Source organism: Neolamprologus multifasciatus, chromosome 22 (genome assembly GCF_963576455.1).
Source record: "Neolamprologus multifasciatus chromosome 22, fNeoMul1.2, whole genome shotgun sequence".
NCBI classification, from domain to species: Eukaryota; Metazoa; Chordata; class Actinopteri; order Cichliformes; family Cichlidae; genus Neolamprologus; species Neolamprologus multifasciatus.
In genome coordinates, this window is record NC_140459.1 from 8154297 (window position 1) to 8161307 (window position 7011).

Below are 7011 nucleotides of genomic sequence, written 5' to 3' on the forward strand. Positions count from 1 at the left end.
TCTTCCCTGGAAAACAACAGCTTAAAAATTAATTAAAAGGCCCAAATGACCTCAGCAGTGACTCCCACGATGAGTGTGTGACCACAACAGGAAATGACATTACAATGCAGACTGTATAAAACCAAAACTATGAGCTCACAGACCTGTGTCTTCCTGGCACTGTTTCCTAAACGAATGCAGAGGAAAACCAGCACATCAGGCCAGGTGAGGGCTCGCTGTGGGTATGAGTCATCTCTGTTGTCACGGTTACACAGCATCGTCATTTGTTTGTCTGCCCCTGGCCAGGTCGTTAATTACAGAGCCATTTTGGGATGGCCTCAACAAATCATGTGGGTCAATGTGAATTGCAGACTTTGGTGCCAACAAAGCTTTCATTCAGAGGACTTAATGCAGAGGATGAATGTTTCACCTCGGCTGCAACGAAGGGAAAAACAAGAGAAGAATGAAGAGAAGGAGGCGGATGGAAGCAGAGCGTGGCTTGAATTTTATTTTTAACTGTACAGTGACTGAAATATTTTAATTTGAAAAATGTCTCCTCTATTTCTGTTTCTTTAAAAATGTCACTTTTAAGGTGTGAACTCAGAAAGTTCACTCTTTGTCTTGAGCGTTAGCTGCTATTATGATAATGTTTTTTTTATGTTAATTATGGTGGCTTTTACTGTTTCTCAAGGAGGACGCCAAGTTATTCATTTACTGTCTATGGCTTTACACTCACTGGGTTTCTGCTTTTAATGTAAATATTAAATCAGCCAATCACATGGCAGTGTCTAAAATATAATAGATGAAAATAAAATAACAGTAAAAATGAATTTTAGGTGAACTTGAACTTCTAAGATTTGTGTGAGGAGGTAGATTAAGTGCAGGCCTATGAGAGGAGGTTAATTATAAAATATATCTGTTTCTTTCTGTCACAAATTTGTCAATTTGCCAATTTGTTTGCACTTATAAAGCATTTTTTTCACCATAAAAGACTTAATTTGTAGTTATATGTGATAAAACCAGCAGAAGGCATTGTAAAGTATTTCTTTCTGCTCATTCTTAATTTTTCTTCTTTTCTATCAATCTAAGATTGATAGCATGGCATGGTAGGTGATGGTGAGTGAGCTGGACCAGCTTCAAGTAGAAGCTTCAAGTGTGTCTGTGTGTGTGTGTGTGTGTGTGTGTGCGCGCGCGCGCCACAGGCTTAACCCCTGGATTCCCCACATTCCAACCCAAAGTCAGGCACAAGCCTCGCCACCCGTCCGTTTAAGGTGATTGACGTTATTTTCTACCATTAGGCACTACTTTGTAATTGACCTCTGACCCCTCACAAGCGACCTGTTGAAACAGCTTTAAACCAGATCGTCTAATCTCCATGGGAAAAGCCCTCGATCTAGACGGAGGGCTCTCAAAGCAATCAACACCTAAAGGTGAAAGAGGGGAGCCGGGGTCACTGCCACCGGAGCGCTCTGATCCCGTGTCGGTGAGGGCGATAACCATCATTTTGTTCAGACGCACCGAGCCGCACAAACACACTTTATCAGAAAAAAGTAACTCCTGGTTTCACTTCCAGATTGTTACATGTGCATTTTATTGGTTGAAATACTGGAATCATCACCTGGAGTTTGTGGCTTATTCTCTATAAACTGCAGATTTGATGGATGGTAGTAAAAGTTAAAGAGCATCTGTGTAAAAGAATTTTTAGTTTTGAGTGTCGCTTCATCTTAAATGCAGAAGTGTAGAAGATGCGTTTATTTGACCTTCATAAATTGGACAAATGTGAGAAAACTAATAAAATCTAACAAAAGTCTTAATAAAACATAACTAATCATTTAAATTAAATCTTATATTTTACACATTTTGCAGTGAAAACTTACAATTAAATTGTATTATTATATATAAAGTCAGCTGATTTTCATAAGTAAAAAATTAAGCTGTTCACGAAGTTTAGAGCAAATATGTTTCAGATTAGCGTTTGAGCTTAGCATCTATTTTCAAAACTGAAAAATAAAGATTTTTTTCTAAAACAAATGTTATTGGCTGGTAATACAATAAGAATTAAATCTAGAAATAAGCTCTGTTTATATATTAATAATAATTACGTTTTGAAAAATAATGTATCTATATTTTTTTCTTTAAATTTTCTTCCAAAGTTGTGAGTACTTAATGTTTTCGCTCCAGTTTGTTTGTTTTTTGCTGACAAAAACAAATACTGAAAGTTTTTATTTATGTATTATGTTTTTATTTTTAGTATTTTATTATAGCTTTGGGGAAATAAATTCAGACCATTTTTATACAGTCACGGTCGACCATTCATTTGAATGTACTTTAATAAGCTTTAGCAATAATAAAAAATTGATTTAAATTCCTGTTACTCTAATCTGCTCGTTACATTATCAGCACAAATGTCCTTCTTTGTACATTTTTCAAATGTCAAACAGACTATTAATTTTGTTCACGCCAGTATAATTATTATCCAACACTGAATTTAATCACAAAATCCAATTATTTAATTAAGTTTTTTGCCTTTTTGTCTGTTTTTCTTTGATGCTCTAAGTTCCTGCCGTCCAGCTCCTGTAAATCAGCCTCTCTCTGTGTGCACGCTGTGATGAAAGCCTGGTTTCATCTGTAAGCCACTGTTCATATCTGGATTTGGGAGGCACATGGCATGAGAGAGGTCAGCCTTTATGAGCATTAACACCAAGTCAGACGGACCTCCCACCACGCGTGCATTCGTCTAATAAAGCAGGTTTACTTGAGGTCGCTCACTCATCGAGCCTTGATAAACTCATCAGTCAGCTGCAGATTTCTGGAGGTCGGCCCGCAGGCAGCGGCACAATTTCTGGGGCTACTTCATAGTTACAAGCTTCCACTTCAAGTCATGGATTTGCTCAGTTTTAATAGCTTTCATTAACAGGATTAAAGGGAACTTTGATCAATTGATTTGATTTGAAATATTGCCTCGCTTTCATCTCTCATCTTTCATCTACAGAAGTAAACTTTATGCGGTCTGGCATCACATGCGGAGCCTCTGCAGCCTAAATTGCAATGTGCCGAGGTGTTTCTAAATATGAAGAATAGCACATCATTCTTTTACTAAAACTAAATTAAACACCCGGTCTGCCAATGCTCTCCCTCACTGTTTTGGTTATTTATATTATTCTTATTATTTCATAATCATGGGCTTTGTGTGTGCAGTGTTTTCTTTCCTCTCTTCTCACGCTGCTTTTCTGTCCTTCACTCATACTTACTTTAAAACCTAATAAAACCTGCACACATATCTGCACTCTCTCTCATAGATGTAAGGACAAAAGGAGTACACTTAGGTTAATGTTTTTGTCCCTTATTGTCTTATGTTGCATGACTACATACATATAAGATTTCCTGTGTAAGTTACCCACTTTAAGTTTTTCTCTGTAGAAGAAGAATACAAAGGTTTTTCTCCTCGATGTTTGTCTCATAAGTACATTAAACTACCACAAAAACCCTTTAATCCAACTCATATATAACATACCATATATTCATATTCCCAATGCTGCTATACTGCATATATATACATTTGTCTATTCTTACTGTTCATATCTGGACATTGTTATTTTATTATATTGTAGCAAGTTAGATCTGTATAATCTTTAAACTTGCTTGCAGTTAGAAGAATAGAATAGCCTTTATTGTCATTGTACAAAGTACAACGAAATTGGAGTGCCACTCCCTTGGTGCAAAATGCAATAATAAATATAAATGTAAAATATAAAAAGTACAATAAAAAGTTACTATGGTTACTATGGTTACTATGGTTACTAACCAGTTACTATGGTTTAGTTGCTGATTGCAGGCCAGTGTGCGTCTAACCACTGAACCTGCACTCAGATGTTCCTCAGGTGGTCCGATTTACCAAGCTGGGAAACTTTGCTGTGTTTTTACGACCAATGAGTTTTCTTGCTCAGTGTTTAAGCATCACTCGCAGCTGTTTGCAGTATTTAATTAACATGGCTGCAACACAAGAATTTGCAATACTAACCCAAATTTTCTTACGGTTAACAATATATTTATTTTCATCTGCTTTTTTCTCAAAATGTCAACTCAAAACTTTTTGAGTTTTTACAACCCGAGTGGGCGTTCATGTGAACGTTTCCAGTATGATATTTCATTATCACACATTCTTTTGTATTTCCAAATTTAATGCTATAGATAAAACAGTTACATGTTACAGCTTCAAGATGGCAGAGCATGCATATTATGTTAGAAAAGATGATGGGAGGTATTTGTGAATGTGATAACAATAAAGCAGCAGCCTTTCACCCCAAACATGAAGAAAGAAAAAAAAAGAAAAAGATCAGTTTCACCTTCCTTTAATGTGAGTGGAAACCAGCCTTAATTCCACCCAGGGAAAAGATTGCCTACTTCTTATTATATAAAACCTCATCATCTTCAGAAAGGCTTCACAAATATTTCTCAGTAATCGTTCCCATCATCATGTGGCATTAACCTGTGAAAACTAAACAATATTAGAGTGTTTTTCAAAACAACACAGCTCCTAAACTTATGAAATCAGATGTGTGACAGACTCTGGAGGAAGGCTGGTTCAAGGCTGGATGTTTAGCTGTGTTATTATGAATGTCAACAGGATTTTGAACAAGCTTTTCTTACTTTTGGAACATAACACAGAAGTTCTGGTTTCACTTTGTGCGCTTTGTACCAAAGACTAAAACTCAGGGTACTGTTTCATTTTAACAGCTTGATGAGTAAAAACACACTTTTTATTCTGCTGCAGCTCCCTCCTTCAAACCTACAAAGTGCTTTTTTCCCTTTGCCGACACACGAAATGTCGGGGAAAAGAAAACATAAAAGAAATGGTACAGTTTTAACGACCGACCACATTTCTAACCCTCTGGAAACCAGTTTTCACATCCCCTTCAACCCTCTATCAATGTGGCTCTCATCATCATTACAACCTACAATGCACACTGTATCCATCAGTTCTTCATTATTCTTTCAGTTTTTTATAGTGACATCAGAAACATCTCTGCATCCCATATTTCTGCATATAAATATTGGTTAAATTTGGCACATTCTCAAAATGGGTCTCAGAACCCATAAAAAACACCGTAGCATGACTAACTCAAGCTGTTTACTTTTGCTGGAAATCTGAATGGACAGGGGTGAAGTGGTCAAACCTGTACTTGTGTTGTATCCCCACTTTGCAGCTGATTATGCTAATGCCAATGCTAATGCTCATCTCCACACTGCCAAAGCAGCCTTTATCGTTCAGGAGCTTATCCAGGAAACTCATGAGTAACATTTAGTCCCAATGTGTGTCCTAATGAAGATGCCTGTGAAATGCTCCGTCAATGTGAAGCAGCCACAACCACTGATGACCGCATAGCTTCAGGCTGCACTTATATATTATGATGTTGATCTATAAAATATCTATAAAACATAAACTTGCTCTTCTTTTTTTTAACTAGTATTACCAGTATGACCTTGAAGTTGCTAAACAGATTAAAACTTTTCTTTGTACCAGGCTGTAAACACACTTATTTCTGCTTTAAATTTGGAGGGTTTAACATTTCTGCCTATGGTGACTGGCCATTTTGTTTGAAACCACCCTCTAGTGGTCTTTATAGGAACTGCAGTTTCACACTGATTCAGATCCAGTCTTTTCAAGTAAAACAACCTATTTTAATTTAAAACAATGTTAAAGGGTAGCATGATAAACAAATATGAAAAAAAGATAATTTGTTGTATTTAGGCAAAGACTGGACATAGCACTGCGGGAGAGGAGAGGCAGGATTAACATGATTAGGCTGAGGTCATTCTAAATGGGTCTTTGAATTGTGCTTGTCAGATTTTGCTGTCTTATTTGGAAAAAAATGAGCAAAATCAACCCCTCTGTTGCCAGTGAGGAGATGGGCAGTGGAGATTGAGCAGGCAGGTAAATAATTTCCAGAGGAAGATTCCTGTTTCCTCAGAGAAACAGACAAAGGACAAAGGATAGCGCAGGTTTATTGGGCAGCTATAAAGCTCCTGAGGAGCACCTGATCACAACTCCACCTGATACTCAAAGATATACTCGTAGAAAGACATAGATATTGTACAAGAGCACAAAACCCCAAGCATTTTATGGTTAAAAGGGCAGCCATAATTATATCTCCAGCTTACACCTTTTCCAGATCACTTACATAAGTTATAAACTAAGTAATTGCTCTATTACTCTTTTATAATTTCTGTTTTTCTTTCTGTTTCACATGCCCATTATTAAAACATATTACAACCACGGATGGATCTTTTTATCCTTTGTTGATACGCCGCTGAAGACATGCAGATGTCCCCTTGTGCATGTTTGCGGTGCGAGTAAAATGCCAATATTAGTATGAATCAGCTCTTTGTTAAACCAAACCAGAGACCTATAATCTTATTTGCAGTCCCACAGATTTACACACTTGCTGTCAACTCTCTAACTCATTTTATATAGCTGTTACATGGTATCAAATCCTTTTTTAAGTATTTTAAGTTGCTGCAGTTTAAATGTAAACCTATAAAACTGATTTCTTTGTCTTCAAAGTGGCCTTGAGCCTAAAATACGTAAGCTTTTCCACTCTGCCCTTTTGTGAATCCATTACTTATTACACAGTCATGTTGAAATGTTAGTAAATGACTTGCTTTTAATTATCTTATAGTTTATCCTCTCTGTTTGGTACATTTGTTAGATTACTAAATGTACCAAGAGCAAGTACAATCTGCTTGTTTTCCCGTCAACACTCCCTCCCCACTTACTTCTTCTTTGTTTTCACTGCTGCATTTTTCTCTGGAGATAAAACCCAGATCCAGCAGTTTATACAGAGTACAATGCTCCTCTATTACATCCGTGACATGCAAAATATTTCCTCTTGAAGTTACCACACGTTTCCTCAAACTGCTTAAAAGCCATAATTGGAAACAGACAGATTGTGCACCTCTGAGTCACAGTAGCCTGAAATATGTTTGAATCCTTATTGTTTTCCTTCTATCTAAGTGAGGAATGGGCATTTT